The sequence below is a fragment of the Cetorhinus maximus genome, chromosome 31 (genome assembly GCF_964194155.1).
Source record: "Cetorhinus maximus chromosome 31, sCetMax3.hap1.1, whole genome shotgun sequence".
NCBI classification, from domain to species: Eukaryota; Metazoa; Chordata; class Chondrichthyes; order Lamniformes; family Cetorhinidae; genus Cetorhinus; species Cetorhinus maximus.
The window spans coordinates 9,306,821-9,333,069 of record NC_135909.1 but is presented as its reverse complement, the minus strand read 5'-3'; the positions used below and the strand labels follow the sequence as shown (position 1 = coordinate 9,333,069).

Here is a 26,249-nt window from a genome sequence, read left to right as displayed (position 1 = left end):
TCTTTTTCCTTATCAAAAGATTTGCCCAGTTTACTGTGGACAATCTCTGTCTCATTCCCATTGAATTCAGCCTCACTGAAAACGAGAAACTTAGTAGCTGTTTCATGCTTCTTCCTTTCAAGCATCGAGTTGAACTCGATGATATGATCACCACTGGATAAGTGCTCGTGCACTCTCATGGGGAGGTGGTGGAATAGTGGTAATGTCACTGGGCTAGTAATCCAGAGACCCAGTCTAATTCCCTGGGGGCATGGGTTCATATCCCCCATGGCAGCTGGTGGAATTTAACTTCATTTAATTAAATCGGGATTTTTAAAAAGTAAAGTGACCATGAATCGATTGTTGTAAAAACCCATCTGGTTCACTCATACCCATTAGGGAAGGAAATCTGCCGGGCCTGGCCTGGCCTACACCTGACTGCAGACCAACAGCGATGTTGTTGACTCCCAGCAAGCCACTCAGTTGATAAAACTGTTAAAAAGCAGAAAAAGGAATGAAACTGGATCGACCACCCGGCATTGAACCTAGGTACCGGAAATTATAATGGAAAACCCAGTCCTAAACCCTCCAAACGCTTCCTTACTAACATCTGGGGGCTTGTGCCAAAGTTGGGAGAGATGTCCCACAGGCTAGTCAAGCCACAGCCTGATATTGTCATGCTCACGGAATTATACATTACAGACAATGTCCCAGACACCGTCATCACCATCCCTGGGTATGTCCTGTCACCAGTGGTGGTGCCACTGTGCTATACAGGTGGGAGGGAGTTGCCTTCGGCGTCCTTAACTTCGACTCAGGAGCCCATGAAGTCTCTTGGCATCAGGCCAAACATGGGCAAGCAAACCACCTGATGGTTACCACTTGCGGCTCCTGGCATCCCCACCACCACTCCACAACAACCCCATCCCCTCAGTTGATGACTCCGTACTTCTCCATGTTGAACACCATTTGCAACTCTGCTAAATGGGCTAGATATTGAACAGATACAGCACCTCAAAACTGGGCTGAGGTGTAGTGGGCCATCAGCAGCAGCAGTATTGTACTCAACCACAAACCATCACCTCATGGCTTGGCACAGTCTCCACTGTACCATTATCATCAAGTTAGGGGATCAATGCTGGAACAATGAAGAGTGCAGGGGGGCCATGCCCAGAGCAGCACCAGGTATACCTAAAAATGACGTGTTAACCTGGTGAAGCTATAATACAGGACTACTTGCATGTCCAGCAGCATTCGCAGCAAGTGAGAGAGCTAAGCGATCCCACAACCAATGGATCAGGTGTAAGCTCTGCAGTCCTGACACGTCGATGCATGAATGCTGGCTGGCAAATAAAAAACTCTCAGGAGGAGCCGGTTCCACAAATATCCCCATCGCCAATGATGGGGGAACCCAGCACGAGTGCGAAAATAAAGCTGAAGCATTTGCAACAGCCAGAAGTTCCAGGTGGATGATTTATCTCAGCCTCCTCCTATGATCCTCAGCATCGCAGAAGCCAATCTTCAGCCAATCTGATTCACTCCAGGTGATACCAATAAACAGCTGAAGGCACTAGATACTGCAAAGTCTATTGGCCCTGACAACACACCGGCAATAGCACTGAAGGCTTGTGCTCCAGAATTGGCTGCACCCTTAGCCAAACTGTTCCAGAAATAACAAGGCTTTGTCTCCCAGTGTGATGTCCGGTTGAGGCAAAAGCGGTAAAAGGTTCAGCCAAGGTGATGCTAAAAGGCACTGGAAAGTCCTCCGAGATAATATCCAGGGAATCACTAAACCCACCATTCATCACCTCACTCAATGTGAAGGTGTTGAACACATCTCCAGCCTCATATATGAGAAAACTCACAGGGTTGTCAAGGTCTCCTTGGAAAATATCATCTGGGACTCGGGCACCTACAAAGAACATGCTAAACACAAGACACTTCCAACTACATCATTGGCATCTACCCGGCTGTGTGGAAAATTGCCCAGGTTATGTCCTGGTCCAGAAAAAATCAGGAAAAATCCAATCCAGCCAATTATCACCCCCTCAGTCTATTCTCGATCATCAGTAAAGTGATGGAAGGGGTCATGGGCAGTGCTATCAAGTGGCACTTACACAGCATTAATCAGTTCAGTTTGGGTTCTGCTAGGGTGTCTCAGCTCCTGACCTCATTACAGCATTGGTCCAAACATGGACTAAAGAGCTGAACTTCAGAGGTGAGGTGAGAGTAACTGCACTTGACACCAAGGCTACATTTGATCGAATGTGACATCAAGGAGCCCTATCACAACTGATGTCAATGGGAATCAAGGTAAAAAAACTGTCCACTATTTGATCCCACACCCAGCATAAAGGAAGATGGTTGTGGTTGTTGGAGAACATCTCATCCCCAGGACATTGTTGCTGCAGTTCCACAGGATAGTGTTCTAGGCCCAACCATCTTCAGCTGCTTCATCAATGCCCAATGACCTTCCCTCTATGATAAGGTCAGAAGTGGAATATTTGCTGCTGATTGCACAATGTTCAGCACCATTCGTGACTCGGGCACCTAAACGGTCCATGTCCACATGCAGCAAGGCTTGGGCAAGATTCAGGTTTGAGCTGACAAGTGGCAAGTGACATTCACACCACAGAAGTGCCAGACAATGACTATCTCCAACAAGAGAGAATCTAACCATCTCCCCATGACAGTCAATGACATTACGCTTGCTGAATCCCTGACTATAAACGTCCTGGGGGGGGTGGTTACCATTGACTAGAAACTGAATTGGACGAGCCACATAAGTAATATGGTGACAAGAGCAAGTCAAAGACTTGGAATTCTGTGGCAGGTAACTCACCTCCTGACTCCCCAAAGCCTGTCCACCATCGACAAGACACAACTCAGGTGCGTGATGAAATATTGTCCACTTTCCTGGATGAGTACAGCTGCATCAACATTCAAGAAGCTCGACATGATCCAGAACAAAGCCCACTTGATTGGCACTCCATCCACCACTTTCAACATTCACTTTCTCCACCACCATCCCCAGTGGCAGCAGTGTACCATCTACAAGATTCTGCACAGCAACTCCCAAAAGGCTCTTTCACCAGCAACTTAAAAACCCAACACCTCTACCTCCGAGAAGGACAGGGGCAGCAAATGCATGGTAACACCACAACCTGCAAGTTCCCCTCCAAACCACACACCATCCTCACTTGGAATTATATCACCGTTCCTTCACCGTCGCTGGGTCAAAATCCATATACTCCCTTCCAAAGACCACTGTGGGTGTACCTAAACCACATGGGCTGCAGCAGTTCATGAAGGCAGATCACCATCACCTTCTCAAGGGCAATTAGATAGGGGCAACAAATGATGGTCTAGCCAGCGATACCCACATCCCATGAATGAATTCAAGAAGCCCTTCAGGCTATTACCTAACTCTGGTCCATTCATCATTGTTAGGTCTAATATAATCACCCACTCTTGCTGTTTCTCTGACAGGAATCTATCCCAGACACACTCAATAAACTCCCTACATTTTTGACAAGTGTTATTGTTATCCCAATATACTTGGAAGTTAAAATCCCCCACTGAAACCATTCTTCCTTTGCTACATGCTTGTCTAATCTCAGCATGTATACAAACTGCCACTTCCAGGCTACTACCAGGAGACATATACACAACTTCAACTAAAGTGTTAAAAATGTTCCATTTCTTAATTCTATCCATAAAGCTTCCACTCCTTGCTGATCTCAGCACATATCCTCTCTTATGGTGGAACCAATTTCATCCGTAACAGTTAAGGTTACTCTTCTCCCTCTACCATTATCCCTATCTCCCTGTAGACCTAATTATCTGGCATATTTAGTTCCCAGTCCTGATGGTCATGGAACCTGGTCTCTATAGAGGCAACCACGTTCACATCCTTCAAGTTGTATCTGTGCCTGCAATTCATTCAGTTTGTTCCTCAGATTCTGTGCGTTTGTATAAAGAATGTTTGTTTGAGCCATTACCCCTATCCTGTCCTTCTGCTCAAACGTTTTATCGACACATTTCCTATCCAACTTTGTGTGATATATCTGCCCACTAAAGCTGGCTGGTGAGTCCAGAACTAGGACACACACTCACACAATAAGTTTCAGCTACTTTGGACATTTTTTTCACTCCGAGTATTTTGGATCTTTGGAATTGTCTCCCCCAGAGAGCTAGGGGTGCTCAGCTACTGTCTGTATTAAAACTGAAATCAATAAGATGTTTGGATAATAAGAGACCTGGAGATAGAGTGGGGAGGTGCACTTCATTGAGTTAAGGTAATCGATCCGCTGTACTGTATTCAATGGTGGAACAGCAGGGAAGGGCTGAGTGGCTGACCGCTGCTCCGATTTCTAATGTTCTTATGCTCATCTCTCTGCAATGTGCTTTGTTCTGGGCATTTCTAAAACTTGTTTTCCCTTTCTTTGACAGCCTGTCTCTGTAACTGAAGCTGTTTGGTCAACTTGCAAAGTGATCTTAAATATTTGAATAATTTGCAAGCCATTGCTGCTGATGTGCTGGGTGTATTTCCATATAGCTCACAAACCACTCAGGGGAGGCCAAATCGCAGCCTTGTTAAAGAACATGAAAAAGGCCATTTAGCAAATTAATGGAAGGGCATTAGAGGAAAATAGCTAAACAAAGTTATGAAATGAATAAAATTTATAGGTGATTAATCATGTGAGATTGAAACTACAGCAAATGATCTGGGAAGAAAAGGTAGGAAAGGGGAAAAGGGAATGGAATATTTACAGTGTGTTCAGGACTTACCCAGTAGATAGGAAGTCCAGCAAGGCAGTGGTGATGGGTCTGGTCATTGAGGAATAAACCAGAGCAGATATGAGAAGTCAGCTCAGTTCAAATCAATCATCGAACAGAACAACCAGGTTTGAGGTAATGATTGAGAAAAATGTAAAGAAGAAAAGCCAAAAATAGTAAATTACAATAAAATAGTTCCGGAGAGTTGGGAATATAACTTATGAAGATAAACCCGAACAGAATATTGATGAACAAAGAGATAGAACAGCAGTGATCAAACAACAACAGGAAAAATACATTCTGCTAGAACAGGAACCCATTATCCAATAGTGAAATTCCCGGGATAAATAAAGGGATCAGGGTAAAACTGAAATTAAAGTAAAAGGCCTGTGCTGAAGGACATTGACAATAAAGGAGAGGATGATCAATGGACAAATCAAGAGGTTAGACAGCTGTTCAAAGAGAAGTTCCAGGATTAAGTTATGAAGGAATATAAAAGCAAATAGGAAAATATCCGATGGACACAGAAACAACAAAGGGTAAATGAGAATATGGAAAGAGTCTCAAAAGGATGCACAAGAAAAAAGCTCAGGTAATGACAGAGTTTAGGGAGAAATATTGGATTGTTACTTGGCCTCAGTTTTTAACCAGGTAAACTGACCACATGGATTAATGTCATTCCAAGTAGATTTCAAGACATCTAACAAAGAAAGGAGGGGAGAGCAGTGAAACATGGGAATGGTAAATCGTTGGAACTAAATGAATTACATCCATGTATGCTAAAACAGAGAAGGAAGATCTCCCGGGAGAGATGCATTCAGATCTAGACCCCACACCTCAAGGTGCTTAGGATGGGGTGCAGGACACACTTTCTCCAGACTAATACTGAAGCTCAAAGGATTAAACAATGAGAATTGATTGTGTAGATTAGTCTTGTACTCACTTTAACTAGAACAGATTAAGAGATAATATTTGGAAATGTTTGAGCTGATTATAGGATTAAATAGGATAGAGAGAAATTAATTCTTCAGGTGGGTGAATCCTGAAGACTGTATTCCCCAAACATTAGAGCGAGGCCCCTCATCTCTACTGCTGCTATATCTCCCATTCTGATTGTTTCAGTCCCAATTCATTCTATCACTATTTCTGCACCTCTCGCTCTCCCCTTTCTCTATAGCCATCTCACTTCCTCGGTCTCTCCCCCTTCTCTCTGCTTCGATTATCATTTTCTCCTCTCTTCCACGTTCTCCATCTTATGCCTTCTCTGCCACTATCTCCTTTCTCCCTCCTGTCTTTCCATACCTCGTTCACTGTGTCTCATTCTATCTTCTCTTGCTAAGAATCTATCTTCCTCTCTCTCAGTTGCATTTATTTTCTTCTTCACACTCTGTAATCCTCTGTCTTCAATCTGTCATGTTTTATTTCACCCTGTTCCTTCCCCCACCCCCTCTCTCTCTGTCACTCTCTCTCTCTTCCCATGTCAACCTTATAAATTGTCAAAATTGCTCATGCATCTGGTCAGTTTCCACATGAACCCACCCTGTGCTCCAAGCACGTTATATGTGATGAGCTCAGCTTCTCCATTCCCTGTTTTTAATAAGTTGGCCTGGATGTTCAAGGCTTCGTCGGTGGCTTCAAGAACTGTAACATTTTGCTAAAATCCAGAGGAACATTTGCTTTTCATTCCAATGTTTGCTGCATCTTCTGCCTCCCCATCTCCTAGGTTCAATTCATGACATCATCACTAAGCGATATAGCCACCAGCTTATGTACATGTGCTGCCTGGGGAATGTAAAACAGCAAGACACAGTCTTATATTGTGGTTCAGCCATTATGGACTAAGATTAAGATAAATTTCTTCACTGAAAGGGTTGTGAATCTTTGGCATTTCTTATCCCAGGCATTGAGTATATTGAAGAGATAATTTGACAGATGTTTGGATACCAAGGTGATAAAGGGATATGGGGGTAGGTCAGGAAGGTGGAGATAAGGTAAAATGATGGCCATTATCATACTGAGTGGCAGCACAGACTCTGGAGTAGTCTACTCCTGCTCTGATTTCTGATGCTTTCTTCATGTCCACATGCCTGTGATGTGTTTTGCTTGGTATATCTGATTAACCTTGTTTTTTTTTTTCTTTATTTTTGTCTGGCTATCTCTATAACTGAATTAGTTTATTCAGTTTACAAACTCATCTGAAACTTTTGAATAGCTGGCAGGGAGTTGATCCTGATCTGTGGAGCTTATCTCCATACAGTACACAGGGTGAAGCACAAGGAAGAGTGAAGACCATCCAGGTTCAATAACACAAAAAATACCATTCTACAGGATAGATAATATTGGAAAGGCATTGGAGGGAAATACTTAAACAAAGCTATGGAATGAGTAAAATTCAGAGCATAAAAATCATGGGAGATTTCAAAACAAGTGTTTTGACAGGAAGATGTCAGGAAAGTTGAAAACTGGAATTGGGTAGTTACCCTGCGTTCAGGCAGCATTTCTTCCCCAGAACCTCGGAAGCCCAACAAGAGATGAATCACTGCTGCATCTAGGAGTTTAACATGAAGCAGAACAGATAAGAACATTAAAGTTTCAGTGAAAATTGAGGCAATAATACTCACAGCCAAATGAAATTTATACAATAATTGAAGAAGATTCTAGTAAGGAAAGGCAGAAATGTAATATATAGAAAACGCTTAATATTAGGAGATGGGAATACAACTTGGAGAAATAAACTGGAAAGAATATTACTGGACAATGAGATAGAACAGCAGTGGGAATTATTTCAAATGGAGTTCAGTGGACTTCAGGAGAAATAAATTGCATGAAAAAGATACAGTGCAGCCAATGCTTCTTCTTGAGCTCTCTGCCCACAGGCATACTGACCCACAACATCATAATCACCATTATGGGAAAGGTAAAGAGGCAGGTCCTGAATCCACCCCAGCTGGAGCGGGGATTGAATCCTGTGTTGTTGAGAACAATCTGTTTCACACCAGCTTTCCAGCCAACTGAGCTGCCATGGAGTACTAGTTGCTGTGGCTGCCTGCATTTTTACATGTATTATGGCACAGTGATGGTAAATGCTGAGCTGCTCAAATCTCAGAAACTTGAAACCCTGCCACAGCTGTTCTTGCAATTTGTATTTTTTATTTCGAGATGCGGGCCTTGAATTCAGTAGTAATAAGACAACTGAGTCTTAGAGGGTTTTTACCAACCTAACTTAAACGTTTATTAATAAAATAAACAATTTTAAGCACATACATAGGACTAAAAATTACGACTATAATAACTCCTCGAATCCCTAATTAATCTAGCTCACAGTTACACCTCCGGTAAGGCAACAGTAAAACAACAGAGATTTCAACAGACCCCGGCAAAGCAGACAATACCCTGGACAGCAATATTTAAAATGGATTCTCTTAGCTTCAGTTCCTGGAGACAGCAGCTTGGCGCATAGAGGCTGGAGGCTTTTCACACTTGTTAGACCTTAGAATCCTTCTTCTCACATATAACCTCATCTCTTTTATACAGGTTTCTCGCATTTTAACGGAAATCCCATTGTTCCAATATGTCTTTGCAACTTTTTCCATAATATAAATTTTCCATAGAACTCCCATTATCAGTAATCTTTGGGAAATATGAACACACTGTTTGGCTTAACCTCTGTTGGCTCAGTGTAGCATCTTACAATCTCTTTGAAATTCATGACTTTGGTTTCTCTAAAAATGCAAATGTTCTTCACACCTCACATTGTACAACTTCAGACATATTTATGTACTTAGCATTTCAAACCTAGTTTTCCTTCGGATACATCAGAGGACCCAGACCAGCTGTCTATAATTCAATTCAGCGGCATCTGTAACAGCTGCTTCCATGATACAGATCACTGCCTCCTCCAGAGGGCTCAGGTGATGCAGGCGTGCATGTCCTCCTCTGATTCTGCTCCGCTCCCTGTGGTTATGGATCACATTGTCCTGTGAAAGATCGAATAGAGAATGTCAGTGAGCGTGCTGAGTGTTTGAGTGATTTGTGTTTGAGTGATGTGGGTATCACAGTTGGAGGAGGTGGAGTTGTGTGAAGTCTGTGAGAGCTGTGTGCGAGGTTGGCAGCATTTCTGAGTGTTTGAGGCGGAGCATCTGAATGTTAGACCCAAGTCCTGAATGCCCGGGATTGCTAATGGGTGAGTGATGGGAATGTGGTGTATGAAGCAGTGTGAGAGGTGGCTGCTGTGGTGTGTAGGGAATGTCACGTGAAGATGTGGCAAACAGTCAGGATGATACCAATCGACTACAACAGGACAGAGATAGACTAGTAGAATGGGCAGGCAAGTGGGAGATGGAATTTAATACAGAGAAGTTTGAGGTGATGCATTTTGGAAGAAGGGATAGGAGGAGGAAATCAGTGCAAAATACTATGCAAGGTCATAGGGATGTGGGGGTTTATGTACATGGGTCTTTGAAGGTGGCAGGAGGTTTTGAGAATAATTAGCAAAACATTTGGAATTTTGGGCTTCATAAATAGAGGTATTGAGTACAAAAACAGGGAAGTTATGATGAACATTTATAAAGCCCTGGTTAGGCCACAATTAGACTATTGCTTCCAGTTTTGGTCACCATGCTTTAGGAATGAAGTGAGGGTCCCCGAGAGGGTTCAGAGGAGATTTCCCGGAATGGTTCCAGGGATAAGGGATTGCAGCTGGAAGGTTAGGTTGGAGAAGCTGGAGGTTGGAGCTGGGGTTGTTCTCCTTGCTGAAAGGGAGATCGAGAGTAGGTTTGATAGAAGTGGACAAGATTAATACAGTGTCAGATAAGGTAGACAAGAAAACCTGTTCCCATCAGCAAATCATACAAGAACTCAGGTACACAGATTTACAGATTATGTCAAGAGACATTGAGGACGGGGATGGGGAGGGGGGTGGGTTGCAGAGTTTGGGGGAGGGAGAAATGAAGCACATTTTATTTTTGACTCAGCAAGTGGTAATGACCTGGAAGTCACTGCCTTCGAGGTTAGTAAAAGCAGAGATAAACAATGGTTTCAAAAGGAACTTGTTTGAACACTTGGGGGAATTAAACATGCAGGGATATGGTCATCGAGCAGGTCAATGGGACTGGCTGGATTGCCCTACACGGAGCTGGCTTGGACTCTTCTGTGCTCTATGACATCAGCATTCCTGACCAAAGTGAGGGAATTGAGCTTCAGGTGACCCTGCTGTCAGCTCATTGGGGCTAGACTCTGGGAACTGACCACCATAATTGCCGTCTGATGGTGTTGCTTTAGGGCCTCCGGCACAGAACACCCCCACCCCACACTTCCCCATACACTGCAGAGAAGTGGGCTCTCTCTTCCATCCAAACCCTGGACTGTTGCCTTTAGAGCTGCATCCAAGAACCAGGGATCCCTTTCTCTTCCGTGTTGCTCCATTTCGAGTGCTTTGTTTTACAGGCAATTTTCGCAAATCGGCAGCAGCTTCCTTACAATTAGTGCAGTTCCCCTTTAAGAGGGGCAGGCTCGCTGGAACAGTAGCCATTCAAAACTGCTTTTCCCCTCCTTTCAGGTATTCAGCAAGCTAACCTCACAGTGAGCTCTTGCCTGAAGCTACACTCATGAAAATGAAGATAGAGGAAGAAGGGCAACACCTTTTCCCCATAAATTCAGTGAGTGACTCACTCTGTGTGTGTGTGTGTGTGTGTGTGTGTGTGTGATTATACAAACAGCAAACTCTCCGAGATTAGATACAGAACATTTCTACTCCAGCATCCTGATACTGACTCTGAGGAACTCCATGGAAGATAATGAAAACTCTCTTCCTGCTGATTCAATTTCTGCTCCTGACTCAGCCAAGTCCGACTGCAGGGAATGGGTTTCTCCATCCTGATAGTAAACACCAGCACATTTCCCCAATCCCTTCACAGCCAGTGGTCAGAGAGGATTCTTTTCAAACTACATTACTCTCTTGGAATTTCACAGTTTAATTGTTTGAACATCACAATATAATTGGTTGAATTGTTATTTATGAAAGACTGAAGAATTTAATGTAAACCAGTTGCACAGGTAAATTCCCTGAATGATTAGTCACTATCTGAGCGGCTGGAGGGGATGGTGGGTGTTGAGGGCTGATCCAAACAGACCAGCAAGAAAAGGGCAGTGCCGAGTTGGTGGATCACAGCCGGATGAGTTACTCGGTTGGGAGACTCTGTAATTGGCCTCAGTACCCAGGAACCACAGAGGAGTAACTCCCAGTTGCTGCTCCCCATCGCTGCTACCTGCTGCAGTGTGAGAGTGCAGATTGTGTGTGAGGACAGAGTCGGCAGTTCCCTCAGTCCCTTTCCTCCACACGCACTGTCCAGTCTAACAGGTGAAGAATGAGGAATTCGGAGCGATACTGGAGGTGTCTGTGGGATCAATCCCCAGGCATGAGTCAGCTTTTCATAATGAGGGCAAGGAGTGAGAGTAAGAGGGTTTAAGACAGGTTTATTTAAATTGATTAATACTGCAGCTTTCACACAGATTGGGGTGTGAGAACACAGATTGTGTCGATAAGAGAAGTGGTTAATTTATCCATTGTCACTCTGCCTCAGTTGGGAGTTGAGTGAACAAATTGTGGGTTGATGTCCCAATCCAGTAGATCCAGACCAGCACTGGGGGAGTGCTGCACTGTTGGAGGTGTCATGTTTTGGATGAAAAGTTAAACTGAGACCCTGTCTACCTGTTAATGCCAAAGGTTATATCTGGTACATTATTTGAAGAGCTGGCAGTTCTCCCTGTGTCTTGGAACAACATCACTCTCTCAACCAACATGACCAGAAACTCCTCACCCCGTCAAATCTCATTCACTCTTTGTGAGAATTTGCTGAAAGCTGATTGGCTGCAATGTTTCCTATAAAACAGTGTCAATACTTCGAAAGCAATCGCCAGTCTGTGAAACTCTTTGGACTCTTCTCATGACAGGAAAGGTTTGATATAAATGTCCGATCTTTCATTTCACTCTCTCTGGTCTGAGATTGTGGATCTGGTGGGGTCCAATCTGAGAAAAATCCCTTGGACTGCCCTTCAGGACAGAGAGTGAGTCTTGTACAGGTCGAGGGGAGGGAGGGATGTGTGGGTTTTAATTAAAAATAAAAGAGGTGAGGTTGATGTGTGATCCAGAGCCATTCCAGTAACACTGATAGAGTCAGCTTCATGTTTTCACATTGATCTCCCTCCCTCTGTGTACAGAACAATCACTCAATTCATTCTTCATTTTGGATTTTAGTGTACAGGCAGGCTTACTTTGTGAATGGAGGATAAACTGTTCAAAAGGCCTGTGAGGAAACTGGGGAGTTTCTCTTTAGAGAACCTGACCAGTCAATATGTTGTGTTCGAATACAGTGAAAGATCCGGTGATGGATTCCCAGCAGCCCGAGCTCTCCAAGTTCTTACTGCATGAAATCTTCGTTCCTGGGAAACAGGCTGTTTGATTGTTTCAGTCCAGTGAGCCCTGACCCTGTGTTCCTGCTGTCTGAATAATGGGCTGTACTCTGAAATAAAACTTACTGCTTTGATCACAGCTTCATATCCGTGTCTTGTTTCTCTTTAGGATCAGTGTGTCCCAGGACAAGGTGTTTAGGGATGAATGAGGCTGGGAGAAGATGTGGGAATTGCAAGGAATGGGAAGTGGGGATCACTGCAGAGAATCTCTGAAAGTTCAGAATAACCCAATAAAGAAGGGACTGAGAGAAGATAGGGGTCTTAGGGTGTCAGCACTCTGACCATCCACAGAGCAAGCTACCTCACAAATATCAGAGGTGGGAGAAGGAGTGAAGGCTATGGAAGGGGTTTAAGGGGATGAGGAAAGTGGGTCGGGAATTGGTTCATGGGGCGGGGAAGGGTTTCAAAGGGAGGATTGGTGGCTAAGGGGGCAGAGAAGGGGTTGGGAAGAGGAATGTTTTCGAACGTACGAACATATGAAGATAGGAATTCGGAGCAGGAGTCGGTCAATCAGGCCCTCGAGCCTGCTCTGCCATTTGATAAGATGATGATCGATCTGATCACGGCCTCAACTCCACATTCCGCCTGTCCCCATAACATTTCACTCCCTTGTTAGTCAGGAAAAAAATCACCCTGTCTGCTGAAATTTCAATAAGATGGACATTGTTGCAGATTGAAGGAGCATCTCCTTCACTCCCATTGAGGGAGCAGGAGAATTCAGCGGGAATTGCTCACTTTTCATGGCTTCCTGGGAATTGACCAAATTTCGCTGGAAGCAGCAGCGAGACAGGGACTGGAATCCTCGGCCCTCAGATTACAAAGCTGATCCTTTCCCAGTGGGTCAGAGGCTGGGGAAAGGGTTTTACCTGGTGGGGAAGAGTTTCAGTGGGTGGGGAAGGAGATCAGGAGGAGGAGCCGAGGGTGCCGTGTTGATGGGAGGGGGGTTGGGGCTCGTTCAGTGGTGCAGGGCTGTAGACGGGTTTCAGAGGGTGCGGCCATCACATACAAAATGGGCTGAGTGGCCTCTTCAGTGTTTTCTGTGACTCCTTTCTATGTTTCTATGAAAAATGCAAAATATTGCATGTATGTATTTTCCTTCACAAACTCAGAACATCCCAAAGAGCTTTACAGACAATGAATTCCTTTTAAAGTGTAGTCACTGCTGTGGGAAATACAGAAACTACATTTCACTGATGTCAATTAAAACAGCAACTGGACTGCGTAAAGCCAGAGGGCGAGAGAGGAGGAACCCGGGGGAGAGGAAGGGGGAAACAAATGGAGGGAATGGGATCCAGGTAGGGGAAGGAGGAAAGCAAGATACAGGCAGAGGGGTTTCGGGAGGGAATTCCAGATCTTTGGGCCCAGGAGCTGAAGGCACAGCCACAAATGATGGAGTGATTAAAATCAGGGATGTCCTGAAATTAGTGGAGCTCAGGTTTCTCAGAGCATTGTCGGGCTGGAGGAGATTCCAGAGATAGGGAGAGGTGAGGTCATGAAGGGATTTGAAAACAAGGGTGAGAATTTTATAATTGAGACCAGGAGTCGGTGTAGGTTAACGTGCACAGGGGTGATGGGTGACCGCCATTTGGAGTGAACTCAGATCTAGGAAGCAGAGTTTTGGATGAGCTTCACTCTCTGGAGGGTGAAAAATGGGAGGTTGGCCGGGAGTGTGTTTGAATGGTCAAATCTAGAGGTAACAAAAGCATGGATGAGGGTTTGAGCAGTGGATGAAGGTTTCAGGTACAGGTGAGTTGAGGCATGGAGACATGGGAAGGTTGTGGCATAGTGGTGTTGGTAATTATTGGTAATTAACCAAATTGGTAATCCAGCGACCCAGGGTAATGTCCTGGGGATGCTGGGTTCGAATCCCACCACAGCAGATGGTGGATATTGAATTCAATTTTTAAAAAAGTCTAATGATGACCATGAAACCATTTTCAATTATTGTAAAAACACATCTGGTTCACTAATTCCCTTTAGGGAAGGAAATCTGCCGTCCTTACCTGGTCTGGCCTACATGTGAGCCTCAAGGGCAATTAGGGATGGACAATAAATGCTGGCCTAGCCAGCGACACTCACATTAAAATAAAATGTGCAATGTTACAGGCGGGAAATAGGTGATCTTGGTGAAGGAACTGGTATGTGGTCAGAAGCTCATTTCAGGGTGAAGTGAGGTGCCGAGTTTATGAGAGTTTGTTTCAGTCTCAGACATTGACCAGGGAGACGGATAGAGTCAGTGACCGGGAATGGAATTTGTAGTGTGGTCTTTGGTCTTCTGAATATTTAGTTGGGGGAATTTTCTGCTTATCCAGTACTGGATGTCAGATAAGAAGTCTGATCATTTAATGACAGTGGAGGGGTTGTGAGAGCTGATGGTGAAGTGGAGCTGGGTGTTATCAGCATACATGTGATAACTAACACTGTGTTTTCAGATAATGTCACCAAGGGGCAGCATATTGATGAGAAATAGGAGGAGCCAAGGATAGATCCCTGGGGGATTCCAGAGGTAACAGAGCAGGATTGGGAAGAGAAGCCATTGTAGGTGATACTCTGGAAAGATTAGAATGGGAGCAGGCGAGTGCAGCCTGACCCAGCTGATCAATCCCTCCTCATCCTTCTCAACCTTTGACACTGTTGACTTCACCATTCTCCTCCAATGCCTTTCCACTGTCAGGTCAGTGTTCATAGCAGGTGAAGATGATAATGTACCTGATATTCGAGGGGAACCAATGATGATTCAAGGACTAGGGATCAGTAAAGTTAACGAGTGTAGCGAAGACGTGAATTCTTGATCACCTGTATCTCGGGAGGCAGCACATCCACCTCAATATGTGCGGTGAGTGTGACAGGAAAGGGGCATTCTGCTCTGTCAGGAACACCCAGACTAACTGTAAGAGAGAAGCTGTAACTCAAACCAAAGAATGAGGGATATCCACTCAGAGTAAACTGAGCCTGAGAGAGAGCACAGGAAAATCCCAGCCCTGTATGTGCTGAATGAGCTACTTTCACCAGGTGTGGTGCAGAGACACATAGGCACACAGTCTCTATTCCCAGCCTGCGCTCAGTGAGGTGCTCTCACCCAGGCACTGAAACCCACACATGGAGCACAGGAAGATCCCAGTCTCTGTGCTGAGTGGTCTGACTCCAGGGGTTTGATGAATTACTGCAACACCTCCACTGGTGAGGCTGGTGAACTGCAGCATGACATGTTTACATAGGAAGCTGCCATTGGAAACCCTGAGCAGAGAATTCCAAAGATTCACAGTGATGAAATTTCCCCTCATCTCAGTCCTAAATGATCATTATCTGAGACAGTGCTCGTGTTTTAGATTCCCCCATCAGCAGAAACAATCTCCCAGTTTTTACCGTATCAAGCCCCATTCAGAATCTTGTAAGTTTCAATGAGATCGCCTCTCATTCTTCCAAACACTAGAGAGAAAAAAAAGCCAAATTTGATCAGCATCTCATCGTAGGACAATCACCACATCCCAGGGACCACTTTAGTGAAACTTTGCTTCGGTTTTAAAATTCACTCCCAATTCAGTTTGATAGTTTCACATCGAAGGAACAATCTGTCATGGGCAGGTAGGAAGACCCATTCACAACATTCTGTAATGGGACCCAGTCCAATTCAATCATTGTAAAGATAACACATCACAGATTAGAGATTGGTGCCTGGTGACAGGAGCAGCCGAGGGAGTGAATCCAGAGTCCAGGCTTCTGGTGTAAGAAGTTAGAAAGTGACATTAAAGTTTCTGCACCCCAGCGGTTAAAGGTTAATGAATTAACGTTTCCCAATAAGGAAACACACTGGAAAAGGAGAAGGCTGACACATTCCCTTTAAATCCACTTTAACTGAGTGGGAGGAGGTGGAACATTAACAGGTGAGGCAAGAAATTGGACAAAGGGTCAGGGACCAATGTTCAGTTTACATCACAAACACTGAATAGAGAAACAGACATTCCGCTGGGAGAGAAACTGCATTTTGGAGAAATGTGTGATCGGATTGGAAAGCATTGGAAAATTGACCTACATTCCTCCAGCAAGATATTTATCAGTAACTCAATATGGGAAAAGATGGTGCAGCTTTTTCAGAGAGATTGTGGGTGGCTCTTAAAAGAGCCGTTGTGTTTTGAATGTTTTTCAGTCCATTGTGGGGTTTTACTTGGAGCTGGTGTACTTGGTCACCGCCTTTGTCCCTTCCGACACGGCGTGCTTGGCCAGTTCCCCGGGCAGCAGCAGGCGCACGGCGGTCTGGATCTCCCGGGAGCTGATGGTGCTGCGCTTGTTGTAATGGGCCAGGCGGGAAGCCTCACCCGCGATGCGCTCGAAAATATCGCTCACGAACGAGTTCATGATGCTCATGGCCTTGGAGGAGATGCCGGTGTCGGGGTGAACCTGCTTCATCACTTTGTAGATGTAGATGGCGTAACTCTCCTTCCCCAAATTTTCCTGAACATTCCTGCCCTTTACTCAGAGGTTTCTTTCACCCTTTCTTGGCAACTGTTTCCTTCTCTTCTTTTTTTGCCTCCAGAAATATACTTTATTCATAAAACGTATAGGAGTACATTGTAAACCATTTCAACTTGAAAATTACCGCAAGTGCAACAAAGTTCAACTTGTCCCCACCCCTAGGTGCCTTTCCACAGTTGTAATTCCCCTGATGTTTATAATATATGTTCCATGTCAGGAATACAGCCCAAGGGCAATTGTTTTCAAACTGAAACATTACAGAAACTGCAACAGAACTCAACTTGCCTTCACGCAGCAAGTTCCTCTCTGAGGTGCTTCAATCTAATTTCTGTTACTCATGATATTCACAAAGTACAATCAATGTCAGGCATACAGCCCCAGGGGTGCTATAAAATTCTTCAGGCCCTCAGTGCACTATGGGTGAAAGGCATTCAGCAGTGACATTTCCCCATTGAACCTCTGTGGTGGCTGTTCCAAGCTTTAATGTATTCCTCAGCACATAGTCTTGGATCTTGGAATATGCCAGTCTATATCACTCAAAAGATAGGCAAGTTTCGGGCAGACCAAAAGCTGATGATCCTCCAGCTGCAGTTGATGTTTATCTTGGTGTGTGTCCCTGGGAACAGGCCATAGATCACTGAGTCCTACATCACAGAGCTGCTCAGGATGAACCTCGACAAACACCACTGCATCTCTAGCCAGACCTTCTTGGAAAAGGTACATCCCAGAAGGTGCAGAACAATGGTCTCTTCTCCACTACAGCCACCGAGTGTGATGAGCAGAAGGGGAGAGACTTTGGGCTTGGAGGAAGGACATGATGGGGAGGACCTTTCTCACCACCAGCCAAGCTACATCCTAGGGGTTGTTTGAAAGTTCTGGTGATGAGGCTTTCTGCCAAAAGACTTTGATAGTTCACTGAGCAGGCTATCTGACAGAATCTACCATTGCCTTATCCTGCTGTACCTGTAGATCATTACGTGGGTACCACTGCTGGATGGAGTTGTCCTCAAAGATGTTTTTCTGCATAAAATTTTCTATAAGTGATCCATCCTCGTGACACCGGGTCAGGTAGAACCTCAGCACATATTGACACTTGGTGTTTGCTTCCTGAGGGTCTATGCACATCTTGATGCTGCCACACACAACAGGGCCATTAGGATGAGGGTGATGTTGGTCACATTTTGTCCCCATCTATCTAGAGGTTTGTATGCCATGTCCCTGTGAACATGGTCCATTTTCAACCTCCGGATAAAGCAGAAGAAAGCTCGGGTGATCACCACAGTGTAGGAGTGATGAAAGGGCCAAACCTGCACCATGTACAACACCAAGATTGTTATTACCTGATGACCAGTTTCTTAGCAGTGATGGAGGGGGAGCGTCGCTCCCACATGCCCAGTTTTTCTTTGACCATAGCTACTTGCTCCTTTCAGTCTCCAGTGCATGCCCAGGACCTTCAGGCAGCCTGACCTGACAGTGAAGGGGACAAAGGAATGGTCAGCCTAGGTCCCCAAAGAACATGACGTCACTCTTGACACAATTTAGCTTGGCTCCCGAGGCCAGTTTGAACCAATCACAGGTCTGTACACTATCAGTGGATCCAAGCAGAAGACGATGACGTTGTCCATGTACAGGGAGGCTTTGACCTGAGTGCCTCCGCTGCCTGGGATTGTCACCCTTCTTATACCCGAATCCTTCCTGATGGACTCAGCAAAATGTTCTTTGCAAAATATGAACAGGAGAGGGGAGAGAGTGCTTCAGATTTATCAGAAAGATTTCCAATTCTCACCCATTGGCTGAAACTGCACTACTGAGGTTTATGTAGAGCAGCTGGACCCAACTGCAGATTCCCTCTCCAACCTCCATTTTGGAGGGCAGATCCATCAAGTAGGTGTGTGATATTCTGCCATAGGCCTTCTCCTGGCCCAAGCTGATGAGGTCGGTCTCCTGCCGCCCCCATCCTGCAATTATTTCCCTGAGTAGTGAGAGGCTATCAGAGATCTTGTTGCCATGTACAGCGCAGGTCTAGTCAGGGTGGATCACCAGCCCCAGAGCCGATTGAAAATGGCCTTGGACAGAATTTTGTAGTCCACATTCAGCAGTGAAATGGATCACACATTTCTAATTTCTTCCCTTTCCCGCTATTCAGCGATTGGATTTCTATTCTGTCTCTTCAGATATTTGTCCTCTGTAGCTATGTGAATGTGGCCAATCAGTAACTGATATTTGGATAAAGCTTTTAATCTATGTCAGTTTGTGGCAGTTGATTACAACAATTAATTCATAACATTAATCTCCAATTTATGTTTTTTTAAATCTCCACACCATGCAGCTTCAAAGGACGTGTTATCCTGTGTTCCTGTCAGTCTCTCCTATGTCAGTCTGTATTTTAATCTGCACCTGTCAGTCTCTGCTACATGAGTGTGGGTTTGACTCTGTCTCTTTCCATCTCCCAAATGTGGATGTGGCTTTTCATCTGCTATTGTCAGTTCCTGATGGGTGACAATCTGTTTTTGTTTGTATTTGCCAATCTCTGTTCAGTGAATGCAGGTTTTGTTTCCATCAATCACTGATGTGTGTGTGTGGGTTTTACTCCTTGTCTGTCAGTAGGTAATTTTGTATTTTATTCTGTACTGTTGGTATTTGGTATGGAAAGTGTTTTTTTTACTCCATATTTCGCAGTCTGTGGTATGGTGTGCAATTTGTCTGCACATGCTCATTTCTGATATGTGAAGGTTTTTTTTACCCTGTACATATCAATATTTGGCATAATTGGGTGTTTTTTTGTAGCTTCTAGTTTCTTATTTTGAGTGTGGCTTTACTGTGTTTCTGGCAGTGTCGGGTATGTGTGAATGAGTGTTTTTTTTAAACTCCCTGTGTCTAAAAGTTTCTCATATGTGAATGTGACTTTGACAATCTACCTGTCAGGTTTGGTAGGTGTGAGTGTGTTGTACAAAGCAGCTGTCAGTTCCTGTTGAGCCAGTGATGGCCTTACACATATACTCGAAATTAACAGGGATGATGTAAGTGTTTTATTTTGAACAAGTTGGTTGCTTGCTGGTGAGTTTAGTTTCACATTGTGTCTTTCTGTAGTTTGAGAGTGTGGGTTTTAGTCTGTATCTCTTGTTTTGTTTTGAGATGAGTGGGCATTTTATGCTATTATAATTTCCATTTCTGGAATGTCAATGTGCCTTTTACACTGAATTGGTCAGTATCTGATGTGTGAGCATGCCCTTTACCTGCCATTTTCTGTTATGAGTGTGGGTTTTAGTCTGCCTATCATTTTCTGTCATGTAATTGTGGGATATACACTATTCTTATTAACTTCTCTCATGCAATTTCACATTTAATCTTATTTTTTAAGAACATAATAAATAGGACCAGGAGTAGGTCATTCAGCCCCTTGAATATGCTCCACTATTCAATAAGACCATGGCTGATATAACTGTGACCTTTCCTGCCTGGCCCCCAAAGCCTCGACTCCCTCGTCAATCAGAAATCAGTCCAACACAGCTTTGAATTTATTCAAAGGCCCAGCCTCCACTGCTCTCCGGGGAAGAGAATTCCAAAATCTAATCATCCTTTGGGAGAAAAAATCCTTCTCATTGCAGTCTAAAATGGGAGACACTTTATTATAAGCTGTGGACCATAGTTCTAGACTCCTCATGAGGGGGAACGTCCTCCCAGAATCTGCCCTGTCAAGTCCCCTCAGAAACTTATATTTCTAAATAAGATCACCTCCCATTCTTCTCAACTCCACTGAGTATTGGCCTAAATCGAGCAACCTTTCCTCATACGACCAATTTGTCTCATCTATGTCAATGTTGGTTTTACTCTGATTCCCTCACTGTCCGATATGTGATTGTGGGCTTTGTCCTGTAACTTTTGGTTCCTGCTAAGTGTCTGGATTTTAATCTCTATCTGTTAGACTCTGCTATGATCGTATGCATTTCCTGATTTATTATATCTAACTCTATAACCGTCAGTAAGTGGTATGACTGTGTGGATTTATATTAAATATGTGATTTCCTGCCATGTTAGTGTTGTTTTCACTCTGTACAAGTCAGTATTTTGAAAGACTGGGTTATATACTGCACCGGTCAAACTTTTAAGTGGGGCAATGTGCTTTAATCTGTTTCTGTCAATCTCTTTTATGTAAGTACCTTATTTTATATCCACCTGTCTGTTTCTGAAAAATGGGTGTAATCTGTATTGTGTCCTGCCCAGTTTCTGGTTCAGTGAGAATTAGTTTGCTCTATCTCCATCTGTTTCTGCTATGAGAATCTGGGCTTTATTGTGCAAGTCACTTACTGATGTGTGATTGTAGATTTTAACTGTTTCAGTTTTGGATAGGTGGACTTAATTATTTTTGCCTATTTTTGTTACATGAGTGTGTATTTTATTTTGTTCCTGTCGTTTTTTGCTGTAGTGAATGCTGGCTTTGCTTTTGGTCTGTCAATTTCTTAAACATGTATCTGGGTTTTCCTTTGTACTTGGACATTTCCAGTGTGGGAGAAAAGGCCTTACTCTTTATATGTTAATTTCTGACAAGTGAATATGGGATTGCTGTGAACCTCATTGTCTAATTTGTTATTTTTGGCTTTAATCTTTACCTGACAGTTTCCAGTATGTGAATCAGGATCTTCTTCTGCACCTGTCATTTACAGCTAGGTGAGTGTCTATTTTTCTCTGTACAAGTTAGTCTCTGGTATGGAAGAAAGGTTTTTCTCCTGTACCTTTTAAATTCTGGCAAGTGAATGTGCGGTCACTCTGTGCCTATCAATTTGTTAGATGTTATTTTAGATTTAACTCTGCAATTGTGTGTGTCTGATATGAGAATGTTGATCTAATTCTGTACCTGTCAGTTACGTTAACAGAATATGTTTTTATTCAGTACCTCTTCATTTTTTTAATGAGATGTAGGTTTTACTGTGAATCTTTTAACCTGTAGAATGTAGATGTTGCTATGATTCGGTGTCTGTGTCTGATTGGTGAACATTTGTATTCATTTCCCTGTCTGTTCAAAACCTGTGAAAGTTGATTTTATTATGGACTTCTTTATAATTGAAATGTGACTGTGGGTTTTGTGCTTTGCCTGCACGTCTATGATAAGTGAGTGTGGCTTTTTCCCTACAATGGGATATCTCGCTCGAGTGTGACCATCTTTTTTTTTGTGCCTGTTAGTTTATGGTAAATGATTGAAAGGTTTAATCTTACTTCGCCACACAACTACTACAGCTTCAGGAACAGGTCAAAGCAGGTCCACAGTGAGTAACTGACCTTTGCACTCCTTAAAGCCTATTCTGTGAGTTACAACCTACTAGTCAGAAGTGTGATTAAATACTTTCCACTACTGAGCGCAATCCCAACAACACTCATGCAGATTAATAATATTCTGGATAAAGTATCTGAGTGACACACAATTCATGAGTCCATTCCCTCCCCCACTCTCACACAGTTCGTACCATCTACGAGATCAGCTGCAGCAACTGAAAAAGACTACTTCAACAGCATCCTTCTAACCCGCAACCTGTTATACCTAGAAGAACATGTACAGAAGGTGCCTGGAATAACACCACCTGCAAAGTCACCCCCAATTCAAACACCATCCTGACTTGACAATATGTCACCATTCAGTCATCATCACTGGGTCAAAATCCTGGAACTTGCTACCTAACAACAAATTTGCCACACCTATGGATGACAGACAGCATTAGACAGAAGGCAGTCCACCACCGCCTTCATAATGACAATTGGGGAGGAGCAAAACTCCTGGACTTTCTAGTGACACAAACATCCAAAGAAGAAATCAAACAATATTAGTAACTGCTCTATGTGTGAAATACATTTGTTCAGTATCTGCTCATCACTGGTTCAGTCTGTGAGCATGTAAATCATTTTGTATCTGCCAGTCACTGCAAGTGAATGGTTGTGGGATTCATTATGTATTCATCATTCTCTGCTTCACCATGAGAGTTTTGGACTAATTCATTAGCTGATAATTGTATGCCTTTATCATATTCTGGTAATGAATGCGCTCGTTGTAATAATTCTATATCTGACTGTTTCTGGTACTAAATGCAATTCTGGGATTCATGCTGTAACTTCTAGTTCTGTGAACTGTACATGAGTGAGATTTGTTCAATATCTGTCACTGTTTTTTTGTGAGATGGTGGAATTCATTCTCTATCTGCAAATCTTGTACCATGTGAGAGCAATAGGGTTCACTCTGCATCTATCAATCTCTGGACTGAATGTGTGAGAGAGAATTATTGTGTGTGTGTCAGTCTCTGCTTCTATATGCAAGTCCTGATGTCAATCTGTACCTCCCAGTCTCCGCTCTGTGAGTGTGGTCACATTCACTGTCTGCCACTGTTCTGTGTGACTGTGGGATTCATTCTGTGATCATAAGCCCTTGGGACTCAGCAAGTGTGAGAGTCAATCTGCATCTCTCCATTTCTCATCCATTATTAGGTTAATTCTGTAACTGTCATTCATTGAGGCTGTGTTGTTATGGCCTTACTTCTCCATCTGTTAGTCTCTGATTTGGGATGAGAGTGTGGGATATATTCTGTATCTGACAGACTCTGGTCATGTGTGTCAGTGTGGATTATTTTCTCTTTCTGCCATTCTCTGGTACTGAATGGGACAGTTAATTTAGTTCTGTATCTGTCAGTCTCGTGTGCTTTTTGCAAAAGAGTTTTTAATAATGTATCTGTCTTTGCTACTGTGTGTGAATATGAGATGAATTATGTACCCATCAGTCTGTGGAAATGAATGTGATTTTGTGATCCATTCCATCTGTCAGTCCCCAGAATTACAACTGAATGTGGAGCTCATTCTGAAGCTGCCAGTATCTGGAAGTGAGTGAGAGTTTAATGTTAATTCTGCTGCCATCAGTCTTTGAATAATTATATGTGTACCTGATTCATTTTGTATGTATCAGTCTCTGGTATTGTATCCAAATGCTGTTTTCTGTCTGTATCTGTCAGTTGTGGTACTTTGTACGAGTGCAGGATGAGCTACATAAATGCAATTCTTTGATCCTGTGATTGATCTATTCAATTTGCTTCAAATTTTCTGCTGTGAAATGAAAAGTGTGTTTTATTCTTTGCTTTCTTTCCGTTTCCTGTGGAGTGTAATACTGTTGCATTCAACCTGCTTCTGTCAGTCTTTTATGTTGCATGTGAATGCCTTATTCCTTCTGTATCAGTCATCTCCTACAGAACTCCAGAAGCTTGACACAACCCAGGACAAAGCAGCCTGCTTGATTAGTGCCACATCCACAAACATTAACTCCCTCCACCACTGACACACAGTAGCAGCAGTGTATACCATCTACAAGATGAGCTGTAGGAACTCACCAAGCCTCCTTAGACAGCACCTTCCAAACCTGTATTCTATATTTTTCAATCTTATCTGCTCAATGTGAATTAGTTATTGTTGGCCATCAATCTCAGGTACAATAAGTGAGTGTGGACTTTGTGATACCTTTGTCAGTTCCTGGTACTGTATATGACAGTGGACTATATTCTGCATCTTTCTGTCAATGACAGTGTATATGAAAGTAGCTTTAATTTTGTATTTTTCAATCTCTAGATTGAATGTGTGCTTGGAATTATTGTTTATATGTCTGTTTCTAGGTGGGTGAATGAGTTTTGGATTTATTCTCTATCTATGCATCTCTGGTGTTGAATGTAACTGGGATTTCATAAATTATGGTATCAATATTTGTTTAACCTTTGCTTTCTTGTAAAATATTTATTCAATGTTTTCTTTCACAGCCATAGGTTACATTCAGTAGTTTTGTATGGGATCTGTAGTGCTGTTCAATTTGTATCTCTGTGAAAACAAATTGAAATGATAACATATACATCGATCTGATACATGGCCTGGTGTGTAATTTGTGCAGTTTTTAAAAGGAAATTGATACTTTAACTCGATGTTCTCGTCTAACACTTAGTGAGATTTTGGAACTGGTATTTAATCTGTAGCCCGGTCTACACTCTGGGATACCTAACAGCAATGTATTCTGTATCTCACAAAAGGGTAAATGTTGTCTGATGGAGTTAATAATTGGTATTTAATTTGTGGACAAGGTGACACTGTGTACTTAAAAATAATAGTGGGTTTGCTTTTGCCCTGGGATTGATGTATCTAGTTCTCAGTTGTACTAGGTTGGAGTGCAATGGAAACAACTTCTCCCACCAATGCTCTGTTTTAATATTTTATTGAAAGGGCACCTCTCAACCTTTGGACCTATGTGGGTCTCTATACTGTTTCATTTTGGCCTAAAGGCCTGGCAGTATCTCTGTGCTTTGTGAGTGATATTGTACTCACTGTGAGTTGGAACCATCAGGCTGCACTTTTCCTTGTTTCGAGGAATCATCTGGTTCCTTCAATTCTTTCCATGCACACAGAAAACATAACTCCTTTACCTGAAGAATAGGTGAAGTAGAAGGTACAAAAGTGATAAATGTATTTTTTTCAAGTAATAATTATTATGAAGAATCAACAGAGCAAAACCAGCAGCACACGCAGTACTGGAACAATCAGTTTCTACTCATCTGTTTTTTTGAGTAGATTTGTAACAAGTTTGTGACCTGCAGAGACAACCTGTCCTGTGCACTGCTCCTTGAATTAGGCTATCTGATGGAGAAGTGACCTTTGCAAGGGTCAAATTTCTCTTTACAGCTCCCTTTGAACTAACTGTACACCCGGAAACAAGCAGGTACAGTTTAAAATGTCTCTTTCACACTTCTCACCTGGTGCCTGAAATTGATCTTCTTTGTTTAACTGGAAACATTGTTACTGTGCGGCTATTTTCCCTGCCATTCTCTGTCCAATAACAAGGGGCAGTGGGAGCCGGAACTAAGCCAGGAAGCTTCACTCGGGTTTGGGGAGAGAAAGCAGCAATGATCTTCAATGGCGAGTTCTTCTCACTCTGTCCAGACACTGCTCGAGAATGGCCTCTCCCTTCCCCCCGCTCACTCCATGTTCCGGGAGCAGCTCGTGTTCCAGGGAGCCCATTAAAAACAGCCGCCGCCTCCGCCTCAGCTGCCCGGACACTCAATGCCAATCTCTGAGCATATCTGCGGACGCGGCTCCAAACCGATGCGCTGCTTTAAGCAGATGCTGTTTGTTCACTTCCCTCTGGGGCGGTGATGTCTCCGATCGCTGCTGAATTAAACCCTATTCCGCTCACTGAGTGAATGACGCTCTCGGCCATTGTTGGGGGAAGGGTTGCGCATGCGCTGTTATCCTCATTGTGACGACACTGGGGGGGGGGCGGGCTTATACTGCGCATGCGCATATTTCCGCAGCAATTCAGCCGCTAAAATCAATGGGAATTTTGCCCATTTCAATCTCATCACGGAGAGAACAAAATCTCCGAACCTGTGTCGCCCCGGGGGAAAGGGGCGTTGGGTGCGAGTCGACGTGTAGCAGAAGCGGGGACCATTCGCGCGTTTGAATCTCTGTTTGTCCCATTTCGATATTCATTTTGCGTCCATCCCCTGCAGATTGTTTGTTATTAAACTGTCTCTCATCCC

The 26,249-nt window shown here is 43.5% G+C and overlaps 1 long non-coding RNA gene across 1 annotated transcript; it reads right to left on the bottom strand.

The window, feature by feature from the left end:
* Window positions 1–6,908: 6,908 nt before the first annotated feature.
* Window positions 6,909–25,961, bottom strand: LOC144670412 (uncharacterized). The gene is made up of 3 exons (XR_013573868.1): window positions 25,464–25,961; window positions 25,039–25,136; window positions 6,909–8,735 (listed from the first exon to the last, which is right to left on the bottom strand). It is a non-coding gene; the product is annotated as an uncharacterized LOC144670412 (long non-coding RNA).
* Window positions 25,962–26,249: the final 288 nt, after the last annotated feature.